The 27095-nt window shown below is 30.0% G+C and overlaps 1 protein-coding gene across 3 annotated transcripts in view; it reads left to right on the top strand.

The window, feature by feature from the left end:
- Window positions 1-27095, top strand: part of LOC121115708 (teneurin-a) — a 282618-nt gene that overhangs the window by 41934 nt on the left and 213589 nt on the right. The window contains exon 1 of one of the 3 annotated variants that reach the window (XM_071887821.1): window positions 16083-16322. The exons of 1 other annotated variant lie outside the window; for it this stretch is intronic. The gene's annotated coding sequence lies outside the window, so the exon portion shown is untranslated. Of the gene's footprint in view, window positions 1-16082; window positions 16323-27095 lie in introns of those variants that run through there. One more of the 3 variants, XM_071887822.1, reaches the window with a different exon arrangement.

Below are 27095 nucleotides of genomic sequence, written 5' to 3'. Positions count from 1 at the left end.
GTCTATTGAATCCCTAATCCCCCTATTTCGAATCGAACAGAATTGATGCAACGCCAATTTTACTTCATAATAACCATCATTGGAAAAATATCTTAAGTTATAATTTTATGTTGGTTTTCACTCATTCACTCATATATGAACAAAACAGTAAAATACTAGATATCAAGGCTTTTGGTATATATGATATTTAAATTAAAATGCTCTAGATTTATTAACCTGCTTCAAAAGGAGACTGATTGACTTCTCATTCCTTTTAAGCTTAAGACAAAATATTATAGGTCAAGTCAAAGTATTTTTGATGCTGCTCCTAAATAAAGACTTATGCCCTTGTAGATATCACTTATCTAGTGAAAAAATGATTACCTGTCCTTGCCTGTTATATCATGATAACTCTTGAAATTACATATTAGATTTTTTCATATAGGTTATCATATTGGGTAGGAGTATTTATTTATTCTAATTTCTATAGAAATGTTTACCTAATTAGAAAAAACACACAAATAATTGCTTATAAATAAGTTCGAAATTAACGCTTGTCTGGCTTTGGATAAGGCTCGGCATTTGAATGGGGTAATATTATTTGGTAATGATAAGAACTACTCTTTTCATTATCAGGAATAATTGCATAAAATGATAAGTATTTGCCTGAAAAGTATTATTCATTAATGGTTTTGTACACGCAATATTACCATAATAAACTCTACCAAAACCCTAAAAGTGGGTGTCATAATCAAGCATAATGCAAAGCATTTCTCTATTCATTCCCCATCAGGATTTAGAGTAAGTAGTTTATATACTTTGTTTCATTCATCAGAGAGAATGGGAGATAAATGAGGTAGATAAATAATTACGTAACATAATTGGGCTTCTTGTGTCCATAGTTTGAATCTCAAAAAACAAATATAACATTATATCATGTAGAGGGTTTTTTATAGTTAAAAAAACTTTGTTTTTACGTGGAATAATTTATTTCTAATCATGGAGGTTGGAAACGTGTATCCATTATATTTTTATTTCGGCTATTTATATATTATTGATATTTTAGTATACAAAGTTCTGGAAAGGAAATCCCACTGATTGGAAAAATAAAATCATTTAATATTTAAATTTCTACATTATAAAAATGTATGTCAATTGAAAAGTGGGATTTTAATAATGTAACTGACAAAGTTGACCACCCATACATTTCAATTTATTTTACATTTTGATAACTTTTTTTCCTCAAAAAAACAAACAAACTAATTATTAAATGATATGTAGAGTTAATTAACTTGCAAAGTCTTATACCATTTCCTTCCAGATAAGTTGTTGTGCTCTTATTGTCAAAAACAAACTTTGAAGAAAGTTTTTAATGATAAAACACACAAAAGTTATTAAACGTCATTCCAATACTCGTACCTACAGAAACAATGTGGGGTAGGGGGAATATTAGGGCACTTTCCATTGAGTAAACTTTTTTGTAATTATACTACTGTCCAAGGTACATTTTTCTTATGCGAGAATGGTTCAATATTTGATATTCTTATGTATAAAAATTTTCAATAAAAATATTTGTAATAAAATTCCAGTTTGGAAAACAGTCTCTTTTGAAATTGAAGGGAGAGAGTTAGCAATATGGGCGAGGGTTAAGGTCCTTACCCACCAAAAGGTGTTGTGCTATTTAATATACAGATGAACCGGAATACATTTAATTATTTACAAATTAATACAACTTGGTTTGGGTGCACATGTATGCCTTACATGCATAAGATTGCTTATTTCATTTAGCATCTCGTAAAAGCGCTATTTGAAATAATTTATTTTCTAAACGCAGAACAATAACAGCTTGATAATTATTGTTTTACGAACATTATAAATTAAGATTAATTACACTTCAAATAAAACGCTATTAAAAAGTATGTCAAATTTCAATTTACATCCGGTATATCAGTAACTTTTTCATTATTTTTTCTTTGAAACATGAAACTATTTATTGTATAATATAGTAAAGTTATATTTTTTTATATAATTCTGTCGAACCAACCAATTACACTGCCCAACAGCAAAAATGGAACAAAAACAGTATATGCTCAATATAATAGAATTTGATCCCTTAATTCCAAATATGGCCTTATTTTTATTCTCAGAGCCTCCCTCCGCCCCTCCGAAAAAGGCCATATATTTGTATTTTTTTGACTATTTTTAAGGTTCAAAGGTGGGTGTTGTACCAAGTTAATTCTCACTAAATATAATTAATTGTTAATTATCGTTGAAGATAGGAGTACATTATATTAATATATTTTAAAGAAAAAAAAGGGTCTGCATCATACTTATAACTCAAGTTATCTGTATTTAAAGTGGAAAATCGGTGTTTTTTATTCAGAGACTCATTGCTTCAAGACGAATAAATTCAAAAAGTTAAAAAGTATATCATTAAATAGCTGAAAGTATGAACTTTAATTTCAATTTGAGATAAGGCCACGACAATATTTCAAGGATAGAACTCATGAAATCTCATAATATTAGTCCATAATATTCGTATGCCCAAGTAGAAGATATACAAACAAAAAATAGAAGAAGAAAAGAAAAAGGAGTTGCTTCGAGGACTCCCTTGAATGTCCATTTTTTTCGAATCCCTCACTCACTACGGGTATGCAACGAGTCATCTTGTGTCTATGGAGCTTGAAATAATTTATTTATTTAGTTTGAGACATGAGGCTTAATGTTATAACAAATTGTATCTTTTCTTTTTGTCTCACTTTGTTTCTATCACTTTTCTTCTTCTCTCTCTTTATTTCTATCTCTTCTAGCTGGGGGATACAAATATTTATGGACTTTTATTATAAGATCAATTCAAAAATAAGCTTTTTTACTTTGAAATATCGTCGTGGCCTTATCTCAAACTGACAATTTTTTAACATTCGGCTTTAAAATAAATTAAGATAATTTATATATATCTTCAAAACAGTTTTGAACCTTAAAAATTGCCCCAAAAAAATAATATATATGGCCTTCTTCTGAAGGGGACGATGATCTGTGAGAAAAATAAGGCAATATTTGGAATCAAGTGATCAAATTCTATCGAATTGAGCATTTGTTGTTCTTGTGCATAACAAAGAGTGGGATTTTGTTGGATAGTGTAATTAAGGAACAATGTGAGTCATATAGTAAAATTCATCATTTTTTCCCTCTTACTGTGTTGTATAAGCTGAGTCTCAATACTTGATAATAAATGATTTTATCAGTATTTTTAATTGTAAATGATATCAATCTGAATATTATGAAAAATATATTTCTCTGAATTTCATTGGCATCGATATTCCGGACCATAGGCTAGGTAAGGGGGCTGTGTGTAAACCTATAAATATTCAAGCAATTAACTTGGTACAATGGGGAAAAATTAGCTGGGCCACTAAATTATTTCCCTCTTCCACGCCTATGGTGTGATCTAAACGGAGTCAGAAGTTCTTGCTAACTTTTTGAATGTACTTGGCACGCTCGGAGGTACAAACCTTGTTGATATACCTAAGTATAAGGTGTGTTACCACGCATGGGTGTACATGCAATTTATTTTTAAGACTATATAATATCCAAAATTCTTAGAAATAAATTGCGTGTTTATGCATGATAGATTTAATAACCCGCTTTTAAGGTCGTTCATGTTGATGTGAGAATTTTTGCATGCTTCTTACTCCACGTGATCTCAACACTAGTCACAAAGCGATGATTAGTTTGGAATCGACGTAACTCATGGACAACGTGCTTGGGAGTAATTATATTCTAGAACTTAATGTGAATAGGTTCGCGTCTGGGTCATTCCTAGAAAAAGAAATATACTTTATGTATATTGACTTGACAAATATTCCTAAGATAGATGGAGTAAATTTTATACTAGAATGTTTACGTATACTTTATCATTCCACTTTTTGACTTCCAAGCACTGGAAGATGGTGTAAATTGTTCTCAAGGAGACTCCAATCTACTGAGTAGTCTCCTCTTTAGGCAATACTGCGTGTAACATTGCAGAAATCTCTATTAGCTTTCGTATTGCTCTGTCTTTTCGTTTGTTTGTCATATCTACTACAATCCTACGTTGATTTCTAAAAATTTAAATAAAAATTGAGACCTTACAATTTAATGAGAATCAATCTGAAGTGAATTATTGCAAAATTAAGTATATTTAGCCTTTTGGAAAATTATCTTGTGATATATTTGATCAATAGTTCTTAATGAAGTATTTTCTTTTACTCATGATCGTTGCTGATTAAGTAAATGAATTGTATAATTTTATAATAACAAATAATTATTGTTGTTATAATTTTGTAATTCTAATTTTAATACTTCAAAAAGATATACAAACTCAATACATTTTGAAGATTTAGGAAAATTAAGTTAGATGTTCAAAATTTATTCGGATAAAAAGGTAATTAGTAATTTAAGTGGTAAAGTATAATCACTCAAATCATACAGTTTAAATTGTATAAATGCCATACAGTTGTTTTCAACAAGCATATGTAATTATTTAAAAACAGAACAATACGGAAAAAAATATATAAAAATTATTTATATAACGAAATCAAACTTGCATCCACACGAGGCCAGCATAAGCTAAAACGATATTTTTTTAAACGGCTTATATGTAGATTGAATGAATCTAACAGCGTAATTTAAGTTGAAACAGCGTGAAAAAAATTGCCCAACTCTTATGAATATGAAACTTTGACAACATGTTCAATATGTAGGGGTATCACTGTGCCAAAAATAGTGTTTTTTTTTTTATATCATAGCTCCCATTGTTGGGATCTCTGAGTTTGGTTACTTTGCTCCATGAATTTGGCCAATTTTACATACATGTTTATATCTAACACTTATTTTATGATTTAAATAGACTGACAAAAGAAAACTGAGCTACAGTAATGTAATTCATAATATTGATTAGAAGTTGACAAATTTAAAAAAAAGTATGAGTAGTTTATAAAGTTAGACATGATTTGAAAATAGTTTGTTCATTCTTTTATTAAAAATTTATGCTTAAAAAATAAATCTAATAATATTGCTGTGAGATTAGATTAGCCCCTATTAGCCTACACTGTATTTCCAATTGTAGAATACTCTCACACCACAGTAAATCTATGTCACTCAAACAATATTTATATGACATGCATGATTAATTACATCATTCAATCTGTCATTACACCTCCCTTCCTTAAAAGGACCTTCATTATTTGAACACGCGAATTCTCTCGACACTAGAATCAATCAAATAAACGCTATTGCTATGTAGGTTGTACATATGTTTAAATGCTATCAAAATGGAATAAATAACCAAGAAAGGAATTTTGTCAGAAACCATCACGAAATGTGTAGTCATATTGATGTCACGATATCCTTTCCGTTTCTTACTTATTGTTTTTCTTGAAAATTCAATTTGTGGTTGGATGTATTCTATATGTGAAGAGAAGAGAGAAAGAAGGGGAGGATGGGCAGGATTTTTTTAAAAGCCTTGAGAGAGGAATAACTTTGGAATGACGTTACAAAATTAAATATAATTACATTAAAAGTCTTGACAGATTAAAAAGTATGTCAAATATGTACATTAGCGTGTCCCTTAATTTATTATTATTCGAAATTTTGGGGGGACCTAGTCATAAATCAGGAGCGTCCGTAGGATTATATTTTTTGGAGGAGGGAGCTTGATTTTTTGATTTTTTTTAGAAAAAAAAATAAATTAAAAATTACATTTTTTGGAAAATAAATTTTATTTTGGAAAAAATGTCAAAAATTAAATTTCTGTTACAAAATTTGAAAACTTAAACTTTTCGGGAAAAAATCCTGAAAAAGAGGTTAAATTTTTTGGGGAAAAAATTGGAAACATTATTTGAAATATAAATTTTTTTGAAAAAAAAAAAAAAATTTCTAGTAAAAAGCAAAAATTCCTTCTACAACCCCTCCATCACATCCCCTGTAGACATCCCTCTAAATGATTTTTTGATAAAAATGTGAGGAAATATAAGGTTTAAGTCATATTGATCCATTTTAAAAATTGCGCATCGCTCTTGAAGTATCTTAATTTGACATTTTCCTCCAAAAAATGACATTTTTACCTCTAAAAAGTCAATAAAACTTCAAAATGGAACAGTTTGTAGTAAACAACTATTTTAGATAATTAAACAAAGCTTTTATATATTTTACTTTTAAAGCGGTCTACATTTTCAGTCAAGCTTGACTCACTCAAGTATCAAAAACCACTCAAAACAAACAGTTGAATACCATGAATGACCGTACGAAATAATATTTTGACCGTAGAGTTGTCTAGGTGGTAAATGAAGCAAAGCATGGAGCACGTTATCTTAACTGACGAGACGCGAGAGACTCTTGATGACCTGACAAATGGACGAAGTGGGGAATACCACCTCCACCAATTTCGACCTTAGCAAGGAGGGGTAAGGATATACAGTCAAGGTGACCCAAAGGTTCCTTCCTACAATCAGCTTCCAGGACGAAATACTTATGTTTCTTAATTCAGCAATTGAAGAACTTCCAGCCAGTTATTTTTATTATCATATTAAATTAATAGATATTACTGTGGGTCGGTTTAAATGCGACAATAACACGTAATATACTTTTGACAAAGAAAAAAAAATTGTGAGTCGATTAAATCCAAATTTTACATGATATAAAACAATACCAAGAAAAATCTAGATCTACTTTAATATTGACAATTTGAAATTTAGTGAATTAAAAAAAAATAATAACAGTACGCTATTAACGTGGGTTGCACAGAAGATAAATAAACAAATGTTAATATTTTTGCGATAGTTTATCTTTAAATGATTATTAGTGCGCAATTCTTTCGTCCTTTATGTATAAAATAAGAACTATGCATTTGTCCAAAGGCGTTTTTGAGAATAATAAAGTGTACAAGTATATTTTTATTATATTATACATTTTTAATAAACGTTTGATTATAATGCCCCATCATTAAAAAGAATGTTCATTATGAAATCAATGAACGAGCAACAACCTCAAATACATCAATAGAGAATTTTAGAAAACTATTATAGTGATGAGACTAGTGTTGAGACTGAATTTTTTTTTCCGTTTGGTCTCAAGCAATTTTTCAAGACCGATATTTGACAGAAATTAATATCGTAAAAATTGAAAGCTTGGAGTAATAAAAGCGTTGCGCATAATTTTTTTAATTATTTTTTCTCCAAAATATTATAATGGTCTCAGATGGGTCTAGGATGTCCACTGTCCAGTCTAAAACCCAACGAAAAAAGCACTTTTTAATCATATAAAACGCTCAAACCTCCCCCGATAATTCGAAAAAAATAATCATTTAAGGACCACTCTATTGTACAAACTGAACGCTCTGTTTTTTGATCAACCATCAAAATTAATTTGTCGATTCATTATGGGTTTTTTTTCTTCAAGTCACTCTTAGTATAGACTTTTTCGTAGATGATATTATAATTTATGGATGCAAATACATACATAGAATCAAACGCCCTTTTGATGGAATGACTCAGGACTTTTCTCCTTCATTTATGTTTGTAAATAATACATAAACCATTTTTATTGCTTCTTCTCCAGCCAGTCAATGAAATGGCATTATCGACCCAACAGGAAAGATAATTTACATACATAAGGGAAGACTTGCATGAGGGTTTTTTTATTTATCATTGATCATGCAACGTCATGGTAGGGATATAAAGGAGATTGGAATTCGGTGTTGGTAAAAATTGTTAATTGATCAAATCATTCTATGGAAGTAAAACGATTGAAAACTCAATTTGACATAAACGGTAGATAGTATTAGTATTGGAGCTCCATTCTTAGAGAAAGAATAAAAAATTAGAATAACATTTTCTAACTGTGGTACAGACCCATAATTCAGAACATATGGGTCTAAAAAAAATCATTTAACACCGAACTGAAAGACTTGAATATTTCAAAAAATCATTTTGATTGCACTGATCAGCAAATTGTTGTATTTGACTAAAAATTTATACTGTCTTGTTGCTCCAAATATGCAACACTAGAAAAACAATTACCTTAAGTTTTTGATAATAATAATTGTCCAATAATAATTATCGATTAAGTCCATATCACTAAAAAAATGGGCTTTTTAAGATCGTATTTTCTTCTAAAAATCAGAAGATTTGTTTTATATTTATTTGTCAAATGTATTTTTTGAAAATTAATTAAAAAATGATGACCTACACATAATTTGTACAGTTTTGAAAACAATATTAGAGGTGGATCAACAGCCTTGTATGTTTGAAAATTGACGGGTTTTATTCTCGAAAACCTAACCATTTTCTTTGATTATCTTCCCAACCCAAGTAGATCTGACTATTTTTACATTCAGTAAATTATCTTTCAGAAATATTAAAAATTGACCATCCTTGTAAACATACAACAAAAACGTCATTAATCCACTGAATAGTACAATTATGCTTTATACTGCTAAAGATTTTTAAAACTTCTGTTTTAAACACAGAATGCTTTATTTTAATATGAGCTTATTAGTTTTGGCTTATATGTGTATGTTTGTAACTAAAACCAATATTTTTCACGCACAAAAAAAAGGGTTCAACTATTTACTAAAAAGTGTTTGAAAATGACAATTTGTTTCAAATAAAAGCTTTTGTGAAGCAAAAAACTACGACTCTTATATTAAGTATCCAACCAAAAAGAAATTAATGGTAATTGATTTTTTCTAAGATTTGTAAAACTGAGCTTCACAAAAGTTCGAAAACCAAAAAATGTATTTTGAGAAATGTTGAAAGTTTTTAGGGTATTTTTTTACACTTTCATCTCTTTAAATATGATGCTGTAATTTTATATTGAATCATTTTCACCCTGTTACCCTCTAATTTCATCTTATTTTATAAAATACTTAAATCCCTCTGAATTATACTGAATTTAAAATAGTATTTTAGCTGCGCCAGTAGAATACAAGTACTGAGCGTTCTAAAAGTCTTAGAATTATATTAAAATAAAAATTTAATAGGTTTCCTATAATTTTTTTTTATAAGCATCCTGTTCAAACTTCTAGGTGCGATAGTTTTTTTTTCTGTTTAGGTCAGATTTAATATTTTTTAAAGTGAAAATGGAGGCCCAAGGCAAATTGGTTGCAGCTTTAGTCCATGCCAGTCACACCAGCACCAATATCATCAGCATGCTCTCAGTGAGCAACCAGATGGTCTAGAGGGCGAGGAAACGACTCGAAGCAGGAAATAAAATTGAAGACGAGCCTCAAAGTGGTGGAATAACCAAACTAACCCTAGAAGCTATCTTAGAAAGTCAATCCATGCATAAAAATGACTGAGCCGGCTAAGAAAAAAAGCCATTGCCAAGGCCCCAGTTTCAAGAACTGTAAAAATTGCTGGTGAGCTTCAGAAACGACCTCCACTTAGTCCTTTCATGATGTTCTTATCTTCTTGTATATTCGTTATGTATTATAAGTACTGTGTTTTACGTATTATAAATAGTCCTGTATTGTGTAAATAAATTAGAGTATAGTTAGAATACACATGATCTTATAAACAGTGTTACATTATTCCTCCACGTGAATTCTTCTCCTCATTTCTTTCGGTCATCCTGGATCTCTCCTATTATAAATAAGCTTGTGTCTCTCCCTCGTCAAGACACAACAGTATCTAAAAAAAAAAACACTAATCTCTGTGGCTAAAACTTTAGCACCAAAAAGTTGGAACGGGATTCCCAAAAAAATGTCATTAACATCTTAAATGTTCATTTTTATGACTATTCAAGGGCTTTTGGAACTCCAGGTATTTGCACTCAATGCCAAGAGTTCAATGTAAGGAGCTTAATGTTTCCCTTGAGATGGTTGTACTTTTTGATTTGTCCAATACGAGAAAACTTGCTACTACCTATACAAGACGAGCCTTGTATTTCAAATTGAAAATATGTTTTCTTTAATCTAAAACACATGCAATATAAGTGTTTTGCAAACTAAGGTATGAATTAATTCATATAATGAGAGAAAGAGAGAGACAAACAGAATACTTGATGAGATCTAATCTAATTTTTATTTCATTGATTATATGGAGAGAGATTAAATCCAAACTGAAGGAAATATCCTTTCCTTTTAAGATTACAATGAATAGAATCATTAACTAGAATGGAAGGAAAAGAGGGAATTCTCTTCAGGGATTATCCCACAAAAGAATGGTTTAATTATGTCATAAGTATATATATATATATATATACGTAAAATACTAACAAACGCTCAAATGAACAGCAAACAACTCTGTAGGTTATTATATACGATTTGGTAAAAATTATAATTTTTTCCTGTGAAATACAATGTCCTGCAGTTGACATAATTTAATTTGTATATTTATTGTTATTATATTTTTAATGGGGTTTTCAATGTAAAAGGATGGAATACTCTCTATGATGTAACTTGATAGCATGTTATTCAATAATATGTTGATTAATTCCTCTGATAAAATGACAATAGTTAATTGATGTTATTGGTAAATGAAGCTTTACAATCCGGTATTTTTATTCATATTTATGAGGGGAAATAGGTAATTCAATGTTATTCTTGGATAGAATAATGTTGTTTCATTATAGTTTGAAAATCTTAAATGTCAATGAAATAAACGAAAAATTTTTTCGTTAAAAAATATGTCATTCATTCATTAAAAACAAAAATCAAATCAAATCATCGTAATAGGTTCATTTAATTCACTTCAAATCAATTTATTTTCCAACAAAAAATGGTCCAAAATTAGAGTAATATCATGAAATTAAAAACAAAACAAAAAACACTTTAATAAACCAAATAATTATTTTATATCATGGAGTTACTTTTATTATATCACGCAACCTATTATCCAAAAAGAAACAGAAAAAACGTCCGAAATCATATGTTAATTAGCCAAATAAATCAATCAGACCCGATAATATTTATCCATGGACTATCATTGTCTAATTATTTATCTATAATTTTTAAAATAAATAAACGTCGTGATATATTTACAAAAACCAATCCACGTTATATAGCTAAAAATGAGATATTAGCGTTTTGCGTCAATAGGTCACAGTAATTTCGGAAGGGGTGTATTGGTCCACAGTATAAGTATCGTAGAAGCACGACTATGCAAATTCAGGGGCAATTTTTAAAATTGGGGAGGACCTAAAGCCTCCACCCCTGCAGACGCCTCTGATATTAATATCCATGTAAATTTGAATTAACCACTCTAAAAAGTAGATAATTATTATCTATATCCTTGTTACGCAGTAATAGTTTAATTTATCTTGTACTCGATCAAACAAATTCTCACGGTCACTTTTTTTTGCTGTAATTTTTGTAAGGATTTAAAGCACTTCACATTGATGGGATATTATGTTTAACATTACTGTCTGCAATCAAGAGTAATAGTATTTCTGCTAACCGACCTTTCATAAAACCCTTCTGTGCTGGAGGTATGATCAGATGGAGAGTTAAATAAATTATTTTGTTAAGGATTCTAGTGAGAATCTTCTAACTTGTGTCGAGAAGTGTTGTAGGTCTGCAATTGACGAGGTTGAGAGGAGTTTTCCCCTTTTTCCGAATAAGCGTAATGATACCAGTATTCATGAACTGGGACACAACTCCATTATGAAAAATTTCATCGTAGACTTTTTCTAAGACTTCGGAGAATGGCTTTTTGAACGTTTGATAAAATGCAAATGGGAGACTTGAAGGTCCGGGAGATTTAAAATTTTTCTTGTATCGAAACGAGTTGATACATCTCCTAAGATAGATACATTCAATTTCCAACTTGACCTGTAAGTTCTACTTGAGTAAAGGAAAGAGGCATACAGTGGAGAGTGGTCCGAAATGTATTCCGGAAGTACTTTGGATTTTGTGAGAGTTAAAACGATAGATGGAGAGACCAAATTTAGTCAAGTCGTCCCTTAATTCCGTTTTATCTACCTGACATAATTTGACCAAATATTGTTTATTTATTAATTTCCTAATTCTATAAATGTGGGGATGAATTTTGGCTACTTTTTGTACAATTAGCTGTGCCTCCAAAGGATTGATAAGAATAATTTGTCCGTTGAAATGAATTATAATTTGTTGGGAAATTTATTCCATGTTCAATTTGGAGAAAAAATATTCTACCTTCCTTTTGGGTTGACGTGCAACAAATAAGCAATTTTATTACAATTACTCAGTACTATTATGAGTTGGTCATAAGTTATATATAATAAATTTTAATAATTAGCTATCAATTATTACTTAATTCATATATATTTACTTATGGGATTAAGAGAAGATCGAAATGAATCACAACGGACGTAGATATTCTATATCTAATTTATCCTCACATCATTAAAGGTGAGATAGAGGAAGATATAAATAGTGATGAAAATACAATAGAACAACCATCTAATGATTGACATCTTCCTAAAATATGTGAAGATGAAGGATTTATTTATGTGGCCAAATCGTTACATCAAAAATGCCCCACTCTAGGGTGTAATACTTCCAGCATCCATGTTCCTCCAAGTCCATGGCTTAAAAAATTGTCAAGAGGGGGGACTGCTTCAACCATCGGATAATTTTTTGAATTTTGCAAAAAAATAGAGAGGCATGTCATTAAGTTTCATACGAATTGTTTGAGACCGAAACATGTGATGCATCGACTCATCTGTATAATTGTGGAAAAGTATCCTAAGGAAGAATATGAAGTAATAAAATTTTTTATTTGCACTCGTACATTCATTAGTATATTAATGTTGCGAATATTGTGAACAAAAGTAGCATGAAAAGAAAGAAAGCAAGTAACGTGCGAAAAACTGTTCATTTCATTAGTTAAAAATTAAGAGACGGAAATTATATATATATATATATTTTAGGGGCATTATTTAATTTTAAACAATAAACTTTCGAAATGTGAGTGCCAGTGTTCTAGGTAAGTCTAACAAAACCTTGTCGAGCAATTCCTTGGAAATTGGATGGCCAACATTTTTTTTCAAACACAACTGTAATGCTATTGGGTCAAACCCACAAACAGTCAATAACTGTTGATTGTGGACTAATCAGTTCTATTTCAATAAAGTATTCGTTTTAAGAGACTTAAGTTTAATTAAATCATTACATATCAACGCACATAATGATTTTTTTTAACTCATGATCCCTAGTATATGTAATCTTGTTGCACTTGATCACAATGACCTATTCTTTAATACCGGGAGTGACGAAGTAACACGATCTTTTGTTAGATTGAACTCCACACATTCTCATATAGTATATTCTATTTGATGAAGTATGGTGATGATATTTTATAGCCATCCTAAAAAATGACATTCAATACAAATAACTTATAAGTAATTAAAATATATATGGATTGAATATATTGTTTTTGGATTGAATGATAGAATTGATAATGACAAGGGGGGAGAGTTAACACAGAATAACTAATAAGCCATCAATTTAATTGTCCTAATGGATTTGAGTGAAATCTGACAATCTTCTTCGTTCCTCACTGTAGTCCACTATGGCAAAGTGATCCTCTGTAGAAACTGAGACTTAGCTTCATATGCTTCACTACGACGTGGAAGATCCTCATTGGGTTTGAATGTATTTTATTAAAATGAAGACCTTCTCAAATTGTAGAATCAAGAATGTTTCTTATTTTATACGATAGAAAATGTAAACAAAACATACAACTACTTATAATCTATGACGTCACTATTAAAAGGGTGGTGGAAGGCAAACATCAGTCGTAAACGCGTTATGGTATATTCTTGTATTTTTATTAACCTTGATACTACCTAATAATTGGAATGTTGAACGAAACGAAAATCAAAAAAGTTTATTTAATTTTTCAAAAAAATTTCCCCAAAAAAAAATTAAATTTTCTGTCAATAGCTTTGGATGTTTAGTATTTGAAATTTTGTATCAAAAAATTTTATATTTAATTTTTGAAATTGTTTCCCCAAAAAAAGTAATTTTTTGTTCAGATCTATGGATTTTTGAAAGTTTCTCCCAATAAAATTAATTTTTTGTGAGTAACTATGGATTTTTGAAATTTTTCCAAAAAAGTTCAATATTTTAAATTTAATTTTTCATATTTTTTTCCAAACAAAAAATCTAAACACCAAGCCCCCCTCCCCAAAAAAAAAAGTTTATATAATCCTACGGATGTCCCTGATATGATACTTTTTAAACCGCATGATTTGTTTTTAGAAATTACTAAATTTAAATTTTGTGTTACTTACTTATTCTATTGGTGGAAGACGAGTTTTTATTGGTTTAACTTGGGGGATTTCTAAATTATGGAGGATCAGGGAATAACTGTTAATAAAAGTTAATTAGGTCGCGTTGTAATTAGAACCGAATATGGGGTTCAATAAAGCACACATATCTCATGAATGGCTGCTATTTATGCACTAATAGTTTAAGTCAAGGATTATTCGAATTATTTATAAATAAGGCACCTCATTCACTGATTAGCGCTAACATAACGGAATAAATAAAAAAATGTGATCAAACTGGATTATTTTAAGGTTACAATTCATATGCATATCAATTAATAATTGATGATAAGCTCAATCGCTGTAACAAGGATGTCAGTTCCTAAATTCATTTTTTAATAAGGTACTTGTTTAAGCTAATCTAGATAGTATAGTATGTAAAGTGATCTTTCTGAGCAAAATTAGTCATCTTTTCACAATACAAATTTCAGTTATTCCTTTTGTGTGTGTAATATTGAGATGTTAATGTGTGTTAATATACATACATATGAACAAACAAGATGATAGACAGCTGTTAATGAGGGTCTGACTTAGTATTATATAAATCTAGAGAATACGATACATAAAACAAGTACGTATTCTTAAAAGACTTGAGTCAAAGAGTCCATCAAACAATAGAAATCATTATTTAAAAGGGGAAAAAATCTTTTTGAAAAAAGGTTATTGACTTTAGAATTACTCGTCTAATAATGGACTTTAATATTTGGGAGGGGATTTGGTCCATGAGGGTTATACAAAGAGGAGGAATGCGTCAAGGAATCATCTGTTAACATTCATACATATGTGGTCTATTAACTAGACGTGGATCTTTTTATTCGTTCCGACGTTTATTTCTATCCGTTCACTCTTTTTTTAACAACACATTGACCACGTGATCCTTTTTTGCCCAAATTTACTTGGCTACAAAAAATTTATTTCCTCGTAATATGTCCATTTTAGGTACTACAGTTGACATGAATAAATCTTTGACCTGGTTACAAATGATTTTTTTTAACTCTCAGCACTCCCTTGCGAACACAAAAAAATACTTGTAGCCAATTAAGTTCAGACTAAAATCATACGGGCGTTGTTTAACAACATGACAACATGGTATGCTGTTGAAAGATTTTATCCGATAATCGTTCAAATATTTTTTTCTTTTCATGCAATCAGTCGCTCATAAATGAACAACCCTCATTTTCCACTCAATGTCTAAGTTTGTAGTCAACAAGCTGGTATGATTTTTTTCAAAAGGAAGTCTGAATAACATTTGTATTCTCAATCAAATTATCTTACATTTCTATTAATAAATTACACTAATCAGAGGGACCATAAATCGCAAGTGAAGGTCAAAAATTCCCTGAACAGATATGATATCAGAGCTTTGCAAAGTATCATATGTATATTAAATGAAGAGTTTAAATCATAGTGTATCTCAATCTATCGCAGAAGTTATAACATTAAGACAAAAATAATTTCTCATTTCTTTTAAAGTTTGATTTTTGGGTGACGCACCATATATGTACAAAATGAAATATGTGACCTCAAAGAAACTTTATAGGGTAGAGCACCTCCTTCTATGTAAGTATGTATGTAGTAATTTAAAAACATATCTTAATTCTCAAACCAAACAGAATCCACTCATAATGATTCAGAATAGTAAATGAATTAAAAATTTGTGAAAGCGTTTACGCTTATTTCGAGCGCAATATGTCTATATTTATTTTGTTAACTTATCCCCCACTCTAACATACATTGAATAATAATAATAACACAATACATTCATTCCACGCTCATTCCTCCCTTAAAGACACAAACTACTTCTTTGCCTTCAGTTTGACTTAAGAAGTTCATGTATCGTACATAGGTACTATTCTGTTTGTTGTTTTTCTTGCTTGCTTGCCTGAATGAATCTTGTCGTCAAAGTGCTTAATTGCTTATATCTCACTTGACCTTTTAAAAGTGTTATTTTGTGATATATAATTCACCAGCATTTTGACATTATAATTTAATTATAAATAAGAAAAACGTAATACATACGTAGGAACGAAAGGAAAGAAATTATTGAATATAAGGTAAGAAGAAAAAAATGATGTTATAGGAAGTATATTATTTTAAACTGTCAAATAACTTTGGAAACGGAAATGCTTTAATTTGATGTAAATTGATTTCAATTGTTATTCATTTAATGGTGAGATGTACTTGTTCTATGTAAATTTTACATATTCAATGACAATTCAGGACAAAATTAATTAAAACTTAAAAAAGTATACCCTTATTATAATTAAAACTTGTAGTATTATAATTTAATGAACGAATTAATTATTAAGGTGTATGTACGTACAGCGTTAATTTTTTTATTAAAACATTTATATTTTAATAACAGCTAAAAGGAAGAGATCGAAACAGACCTTATCGCCGGGCTCAGAGCCGTCGTTTGTAATTGTCTTTGTGGACATCCCATTTATTCCTAATAAAAAATGTAATGATCTATTTTATAAAAAACAACCCCATTTTTTCGACTCAAATAATCTCTGTGGCAACTGCCCTGGTCGGGATGATTATAGATATTTAAGAATACTGGATAATTGGCCAAATTTGTTGATTATTGCCGATACTCACCGACCTAAAAACAAGACTAAGAAAAAATCATTATTGGTGCTGTGTCTGAATCTATTTAGGACTGCAATCAAGTTCAGTCTTAAAAATCATAAAATTTGTTCCTCTTAAGGACAAGTCTTAATCCTGGACTTGAGCGAATAAATAAGGACTGATAAAAGACTCATCCTTTATTTACAAAATTAGTTCTGGATCGGCCCTAGGACTGATTTCCTTATTTCTCCTTTCTGTCTTTTTTTTATTTATCGGAATGATCTTTTTACAATTCAACAGTCTTAAGGACAGATAAGTGGGTCTTTCAGTACTACGTTCCTAGCTGTTTTTTTACTGTCTTCATTCCTAGCTAGAATTAAAGAATATAAAAATAAAGAAGAGATGGCAGAGATTGTAATGACACTTTAACAGCTGAAATGACGTAGTAAGTAACTACGTCATTTTAGCTCTTGCAGTTACTATAAAATACCCATATGGACTCCTACTAGCACTACAGACTTTTTAGTTATTTTAAACCGATCTAACTCTATAAAAAAAAACCAAATTAACCTCAAAACCAAAATAAGATTATGATTCAAGAAATTACGTAACCCTTAAAAAACCAAATATTGGAAGAGCAACCATTTTGAAAGTTTCATTTTCTCTCTCCCCTTATTAATAATCTCTTTGTTTCTAATGATTTTCAATGAAATTTAAGACATGTATAATTATAGAATTTATTCTCTAAGGACTAAAAAATGATATAAATTCCAATGTATGGTCTTCCAATCATCAATAAAATAAAACATTTACATGAAAAATATACCATGAAATACTAAATTTATATATCTAATTTTATCAGAGGAAAAATTCTAGAGTGTCTCAAAATCTAGTCAAATGAGTTTCTCGACCGCTATAGTCTTACTTCCATTATAGAGGGGCCATGTTCAAACTTTTATGCTATATTTATCATTATTGGAATTTAAGGCTTCCTCTAGAAAAAAAAAATAGACCGATTAACCCTTTATCTGTTATTTTCTTCCCCAAAAATCGATATCGGCTCCGAAAATTTGTATTAGAATGACATTGAAAATTTCTTGGTCACGTTTTGGTAAATACTGTATGGCAAATTAAATATTTCAAATGCCCACTGTTGTATCGGTTATAAATAGATAATAAATAAGTAATTTTAATTGAGGAAAATAAAATGATATTATTAACTAGCTCAAACACACTATTTTAATGATAGCTAATGAAAAATTAAAAAGATTTTATTTAAATTTAGCTGAGTCATGTTAAAGTTCTAAACTAAATAATCAAAGCTTTATAATCAATCCTTTTGACACTCCTCAAAATGCAACATATAATTGTGACCATGTGAAAATACTGATTTTAGTCAATATAAAGTAATTTTTTCAAATGTTTGACCCTGTGATTTATTTATTGTCATTGATATTGCCAACTTGTCATGTTCCTTCTTTAATTACATTGAAGATTCAACATACATACTAAGATGTACTTGCTCATCTTCTTCCAAATTCCCTTTTTTAATTCATACTTATTATACGTTCTGTTAGTAAAATAATTCTTTTTTGGATTTTTAATTTTTTTTTTTGGTGCATTTTCAAATTGGCAGCCCCTCCCTTTAAAAAAAAACTTTGAGACTCGGGGAATTGATCTTGTTCTATGAAAAAAAATCAAATTATTAGCAAAAATCAAATTTACCCTTCAGAGCCCAGGAATTTTTTCTGATCAGAATTAAACATAACATATTATATTACATACGTAGCTCATAATTCTGAACAACTTTTATTCTTTGAAAAAGTTAGTTTGTATCTTTCTCCGTATTTGAAATAAATGCGTTTTTATCATTGCTTTTCGAAGCGGGATTTACATCACACACAAACACAAGTAAATTATTTTAATACTATGTAGAATATTTAATTGGTTATTAAATTGACTGATCCATAGTGGGTAATTTATTTACGTGAGCCTATATTTAAGATATGTGTGTCTTTTTTTTCAAATAGTTTGCTAGGAAATTACTATAAAATGCCAGAAATAGCATAAAAAATCATTGAAAACAAGTTTTGATATTCTCAAATGCGTAATAGTGGTAGTTTTGTACAACAATTCGTTTTATAACTTTACTTTAGTTGTTATTTTGCAATAAACTATTTTGGCTGAGAACATTTGCTTTAAAACATTTTACCTTAAGGGATTTTGCCTAAATATATCAATAAATGAGGTAGGTGTATACGTAATTATTGTTTATTTGTTTTAAATTGATGATCCCTTTGAATTTTGTAAATCAAAATATGTCATATTTATTATTATAAAATGCAATATATTTGTTTTCTGTTGGAATAATGATGAAATTATGCTTGTTCGTGAATCCAAGAATTTTTTTGCTAGTATGAATAGGCCATTATGTCTAAGTACAATAACTGACGGAGAAGTGATTATTAAATTATTCTATTCGAATCTTAACCGTCTTTAATTTTTTTTTCCTTCTAGTCTCTGGTTCGAATTCATTAAATAGTGAGATGTTAATGATTTATGCATTAAAATTGAGAAGCATGTATCCATAATTATTTCTATTTAAGATTCAATACGTTTTATACTAATACCCATTACATATTTTGATTAAAAAATTCAAGAAGAACATTATTAAGGCGAAATATCCTTGAGGCAAAATGGCTAATTATCCTATTTATCATTTAATTGCGAGAGTAAGAGATCGATTTGGCAAGGAAAAGGTCCAATAAAGTCCTTAGCTTCTAAATACGAGGACTTAGAAGCCAAGTTTTACCTCTGAAGTAAGTGCACTAGGCTCAGGAGTTGACACTATCGGATAACAAATCCAAAGATAACTCACGAACTGCACCCCAAGCTCTTGTGTGAACCAAATGCAAGAAACGGCATTACAATGTAGATTGTCACAATAATGCATTCTAAGAGGTTCTAAAGAGGCTAATCTCTTCTTAAGGTGTATACAAGCAAAAATAAGATCCATACTACAAGGTGTTGTCCCTCTTGCAATGAATTATTTCACACAATTCTCAACAGCTTTGGTGATGATAGTTGAGTTAACCGATTGCCCAAAATGATAGAACGAAATAAGCTTTCAGAACAAGGATAATTTTCTGAGAGGAGTTCTGATGCAAACAACAAATACAGACGATTCATTCACACTAACTTCTCTTGTAAAATTAACGGAGACAACTCCAATCAGAATCTATTGTATTCAAATACGAATACATCAGAGACAAAAAAAGTTAAATATACCCAAAAATAACTAAATAATCGAATTTTGAGCAAGAGCAGGCAGAATGGGGCTGTTTCTCCGGTGTTAAATAGTTTGTAAGAATCTATAGTTAATTAAAAATCAAATCCTAATCTACGCACTCTTACGCCATAACAACTTTTTAGCCTAAAAATGACAATTTCTTTGGAGTGCACTTCAGAAAAAACCATTAATGCAATTTAAATATTGTTTTTTGTGTTGTAAAGGAAATTGACTTGGAGCTTTTAAATGATGAAAGAAATATCCCAACTTTTGCAACAAAAAATAAAATCCCGAATGAATTTGGGGAAAAAAAAAAAAAAGTCCTAGATGCGTTTCTGAAAATCTTTCATAAAGTCAGTTATACTCCTTATTTTCAAATGCTATTTTTACAACTATTATACAGGACATACTAAATTTTAAGCAAAATATATCATTTTGTTAAATATAGTCTCCTAATTCACCCTGTAATGTTGCAATAACATAAAACATCATTGTACGTGTAAATTGCAACTTGTAGAATCTGGTTATACAAGTTGCAACTCCTACAGAATTGGAATCTTCACCATATTATAATGGTATATAATATGTGAACATATTTTTGATATAAAAGCTTACATACGGCGTAATCATCAATTAGTATATCATCATGTTCCACATTCTTCCAACAAATCGTTTTATAATGCTCATTATTTATTATGTGAACCAATCCAATTTATTTATCTATGAAATAATGGTATAACTTTAAATATTTATACTCTTACTGATATTATTACCAACAATGGACATGTTGAATAATTCATGTTTAAGAAATGAATACAGACTAAATCATTTCAACACTGTTTAAAAATATGTCGTGTTTTTCAATATATTTTTATATACTGGTATACTTTGGTATTGAAGTACCTTGTGCGTAATAATATTTTAAAGATAAATATGTCTCCCAGTACCGGTTTTAATAGCAATTTTGTATAGTATTACTTTAAATGCGTCAGCAAAAAAAAATTCGGAACTAAAATTCATGTATGTATGAAAAATGAAGAATTATATAGTTGAAATAACTATTTTGAAATATAAATATGTCAAATGAAAGATTATGAAATAAAACTATTAGTTATTTCAGGGAAATATCCATCATTTTTTTTTTGTAGTTGTAGTTGTTTCTTTTTCTCTCTCCCTTCCTCCTTTAGTAATGGTTCCTCTTATGTATTATTAGGTTTATATCTAGTTGACCTAGACGGGATCTGTGTCCCGGTTTTACTTGTTATTTTATGTGACAAAGTTTATATTAATCTTTTATGTGTATCCCGGTTTTTACATTCAGTGTGTATGATAAACCCTTTGTCCATAGTCCTTGATTCACCTTTAAAACCTTCGTACCCTTTACTACTCCGTACTGTGTTCCCTAAATCTTGTAGTTAAACACTACAGCGCTGTAAGCTGCATTTGACAAATAAAAATTCATTCTATTTTATTTTATTTTCAAGATATGATCCTTAGTATTTTTGTCCCTTTTGTGGCCATTATAGACCATTTAAAGTAGTATACATAATGCATATGTATGTATTTAAATAATAAATTGTGTTCAAATATGTATACTCTAATATAAAAGTATAAAAGAAGATAAATTATTTTTTTTTTACTATATTTTTACAGTTATTATTATTTTCACGCGCATACATTAAATTTATTGATAAAAAACTGTTTTATTCTCTTTTTTCCCCATATTTCATATTTATATTATTTCTTTCTATTGAAAAAGGGTCAGTTTTTTTAACAGAAGAAAACCTTTTACTCAAACTCACAGGTAAAATGGATGAATCATTAATAAAGGATGATGGATGAGGTATTTTGATAGGTTTTTTTCCCCTTCGTTATACTTTATACATTGTATACTTATAATATGTACATAAAGCTTCTGTAAAAAAAAAACGGCCTCTTTTTGTGTCCTCTTTAAGGATAGAAAGTTATTATTTGTTGTTATGCATTTTTATTCATAATTCATTCGGCGAAGGAGAGGAGGGGGGGAAGGAATTTGATTAATAAATCTTTTATATTCTATCAGTAAAAAAATATTGTTTTATGGAATTTATTATTTAAAAATTCAAATTAATAAAACAAAATGACTATAACATAATGTGATAGAGACAGCATAGGGATTTCGATTGTCAGTTCGGCATAGTACGGCTGTAGTAGATTAAAAAATTCAGTCTGATAAGAAATGGTAACGAGTATAAAGGGTGAGCTTAAGGAAAGACGTTGATTGCTTAATTCTTTTTTTATTGAACAAATGAAACTTGAATAATCACTTTTGAATTTTCCTAAACGAAATGTTTAATTACAATAAGGCTTTTTTGAAGATGTTCTTGTAAAAAAAACTACGGATGTATGTTTATTCTTTGGTTAAAAATTTATACACTTAAAATTAAATAATCATAAGCCATAAAGGTTATTTATTTTCTCGATTTTACTTACTTCTAACCAATGACATCTTTTGTGCAGAATACATTTGAGATTGAGTATCTTTTCACTCAGACGTAGTTCAGGGAGAATGTACTTTTTTTCAGAAAATACATAGCTTGACATAGACTATCATCTTTAGTATATCGAAGTTTAATCCTTTATCCAATCAAACAAACGCCACGAAGATGATTGTTTATGTCAGCCTATGTATTTTCTAAAAATAAGTGCACTTTCCATGTATATAGTGCTCCCTGCGTAGTTTTATAAAACATAGGTACTTTTTTATTTAATTAATATTCGCACTCGTTTTTGTTATTTTTTTCTTTGGGTAGAAGACGTCCAATGATGAAAATCCAGGGTAGAATGTGCATGTTTATAAAAAGAAATCGAACAACAACATGTTACCCCTGACAATTTGAAGAATGTTTGGAGGAGAGAAAGAATAATACTCATGACATTTCATTAGATCAGCTACAATAAGCTGTGACAAAAGAGAAAGGGGAAGAGGATATAAAAAAGAACATTTGCTGTAATTAATCCGATATTGATCCCCAATTCTACTCTGAGTCCAACAAGGACTTACAATTATAACTCCACAGGGTTACGCTCCATCTTTTATGAGCACAGACGAATGCTCAATTAGGGTTTGAATATAATTGATTCTTTTTAGGAGAGGATGTTCACTACTCAGGAATTAAGTAAGAATGACAACTGACGAGGAAAATAAAATTCCTTCTTCTTATTATCAATTACAAATTAACGGGCCATATAAAAAACAAAACGGATTTACATCACTTTTACTTGTAAGGGATTTTTCAAGTTCAAAACAACATATTTAAATGTTGATTTTTTTTATACATTTTTTTTTTTCAAACTGGAAAATATGGTTAGAAAAATCAAAAACACAATATTCCATCTTTCATTTTCTTGCTATAGGACATAAAAGTACATATAAGATATCCATAAAACCCTATAACATTATTTTTTTTAATATTGTGTTGTAACTGTAGGGACTACTCGTAAAGTGGTGTTCAAATCAAGCCCTCTAGTAATCACACCATGACATAACTTTAGAAATACATATAATGGATGACCATAAACTTCAATTAGCAGCCCCTTTCTGTATATCTGTTAAATTCATAATATTTTTAAACTGTATCTTTATCATTGTATTTGATCCATGACGGTTATAAATTTTTTCAAAGTACGTACGTAAAATTGATCTAAATATAGGAAAAGTATGATCACAACGATCTTTAAAAAAAAGGTTTCTATTAGTTTCGATCCTTAGATGTACATTTGTATGTACAAAGTTATCGAGAGTTAGAGTTCCCTCAACTTTAACGTCGTTAAAGTTATAATTATTATAATTACTAATTGACTCAGAGTAGAAATGAGAATTAATATCGTAGTGGGATTTGTATTTCTTCCACTCCTCTTCTTGCAACAAATCTTAATAAAACGTGACGACAACAAAGCTACTCTTCTGTGAAGTATTCTTCAAATTGTCAGGGTTGCTATGTTAATTTTTGTTTTCTTTTAACAGAAAGACAGGCCATATTTTCTACAGGACTATCATCATACTAGCTTTCAAAATCCTGGCATATATTAGCTAAATATGCGAGCATTGGAATGTCTGTATGGTATTAGTGTCTGAGATATAATAAAGAAAATATACAATACTGGGACTGAAAAGTCCAGTGCTTAACAAAGAAAACACGTTGTTGTTTTTTCTCGTTCAAAATTGGTTTTTTTAATATTATTATTATATGCTTTATGGAACAGAGTCCCCGGAACACTTATCAAGTCATAGTTTAGCTTGAACAGTATTTTTTCCCCATCAAGAAGCAGTGTAAAAATTGAAATTCGAAATTGTTTTTGATCTATTATTTTGGAAATAATAAAAGTAGCGGCTCAATAGGTCGGTTTTTGGTGGACTCTTCCCTATTGCCTGTATCGTTGTTCGTGGAGTATTCTTTCATAGTTCTATCCTATCCTCTTGCCTATGCCTTGTTTATTTCCTTCTCCCCCTCGTTACTAGTGCTTGTAGCTGATATTATAAAACGTCAGGATAGCTAAGCTGCTCTAATCTAAAATATTCTTATATTTGCCTGGTTTTGATTTTTAGTTGCTTTTATTTTAACCTACTCAAAATACTCCCGGATAGAATCACTGGTCTAGGGCTCACACTCCAAAGTAAGTCCAAGAATGTCGTCAAAAACGTTCGAGCACTTTAGTTATTCCGCTTCACCTGATTTGAACCTCATTAACTTTACAGTGTTTGTTGGATATAGTGGATTCCATAGTAACCAACGGAGACCGTGTTGACAAAAATTGTGGGAGACGTTGTACTACCACTGCAAGTCAGAGAGTCGGCGTTTCTACCAAGTGGTTCAGAACAAGAGCAAGTGCATTAAAGGAGATAAAAGTCAATCGTAGGACATTATTAAATTTGTAAAAAGTATTATTCCAATGGAAACCATAATTTGTGAGTAACTAAATTTTTTTGACACTAATTGTGAAGTACCCTTTACATATTTCCTATTATTTTATTATCAAGAAACCATATAGTATGACTAGGGCTTAATGCATTTTTTGATTTATTGACAGTCAAATGTAGATGGATTTATATTTGACATTTCATTTTCTATGTAAATTTTTGTGTTTTCATTTCTTAATTTTGAAGTATTCCAAGAAATTATTTATGTTTTGTATAAATATATATTTGTGTAATAGTAGCCATTTAAAAACAAAGTGATTTTCCCTAATATATTTATGCCTTGTCATATTTATTACCCTTTTAAAATGAGGTGAGATTAAAAAAAGTACTTGCGAAGAAGGACACACCTAAGTATTAGTCAAGGTAGCTAAACAAGCAGTGTTCTAAGGTCCTTTTTACTGAAATGTACGTATATAAAATGAATTGACATTTTTTTCATTTTTATGACCCTATATATGTGTATCTACATACTATACCAAACCATTTTATTTCTCTGTTGGATCATACATCTATAAAATTATAAAACGCTGCATGGAGCTTGAAACCACAAATATTCTATTATTCATTGGGCATGATAAATGATGATTAAATAAATATTGGGATCACTTCTTTGTTCCTAGTCTAGACGGAATTAACTACTGCTCAATAGTCTTTCTGTGTGGTCGACATACAGAGAAAGTCGTAGGATCTACATAACAAAATACAATCAAACTTGAAATACAAATTATTCGAAATATTTTATCATCAGTCTATTTGGAATAAATATCAACCTCTCTCAAGAAACTATTTTCGAGCCCAAGATATATACAGGTTAGGGCAGCAAAACGTGGACTTTTAATGAATGTTTATTTCCTAATAACTATGAAAAGGTTAGTGATTACTCTTTTGATATTCTGTTACATCATCTCCTAGATGATGGAACTGATATGATGAAGATTATGGACATTGTGAAGTGTTCCAGGAGCCTGGTTTTGAAGATGAAAATGGAGAGACTTCTCAAGGGTGTAAGGAAGGGGAGGGCATAATTTAAAGAGGAATACGAAGTTCTTGTTAAGTTTGGAGAAGAATATAAAGGAGGATCCCACTAAGTCGAGGAATAGCCTTGCCAACGACTTCTCAGTGGCTCCTAGGACCATCAGGAGGGATATAAAGCACAACTTGGAATTATTTTCGTTCACAAAAACCCCAAGCCACCTTCTGATAGAGGGCATGGAAACCAAGAGGCTCGTAAATTTTAGGAAAATCTTTACATGGGCAAACGAAAAAGGGTCAAATGTGAAACCAGAAGATTAGATTCACCATTTGTCCATGCCTGAAGACCAACTACCTGGAAGTTAACTAGGCGTGACTCAGGACGTCGCCCCTTCTCATATGTCTGCCAAGTAACAAAAGTTATTCACAGATAACATGGCTCAATTCTGGTTCAAAGAGATATGGCCCCTTCCTCACCAGATTTGAATCCACTGGACTTTTCTGTATGGGTACTTTGGAGAGGGAAACCAACAGGACCCCACACCCAAGTCCTCTAAAGTTTACCATCAACTCCTAGATGGTCTTCAAGCGACGTGTAAAGTCTGTGATTGATAATGCAGTTGGCCATATTGAGTGAAAAAAGTTCTGCAATAATATTGTTCATATGTTTTGTTAACATTATTTTTTTACCTATTATTGAAAATATAAAATTATTGATGTATTTCTAAATTCATCTCTCGATTCAACGTTTTGCTGGTCTGTCCTGTATATATTTATTTCTTGGTCCAATAAATTTTAAACTTATTAAGAGTTTATTCACATTTAACCAATCAACGTTTAAAACACTCATAAGGAGAGGAAAAAAAGAAGCTCAACAGCTGACAATAAAATACAAAAGTAAATGTTTATGTTTGTAATATGGTCGATTATGGAGGCAAAAAGTTATTTTCAATTGTATCAATGAGAATTCAAATATCGACACTCTGGACTTTTTAAAAATAGAGTTACAAGGGAATAGTTTGAAAAAAATGTGAT

The sequence above is a fragment of the Lepeophtheirus salmonis genome, chromosome 4 (assembly GCF_016086655.4).
Source record: "Lepeophtheirus salmonis chromosome 4, UVic_Lsal_1.4, whole genome shotgun sequence".
NCBI classification, from domain to species: domain Eukaryota; kingdom Metazoa; phylum Arthropoda; class Copepoda; order Siphonostomatoida; family Caligidae; genus Lepeophtheirus; species Lepeophtheirus salmonis.
This window is presented reverse-complemented; position numbering and strand designations above follow the sequence as displayed.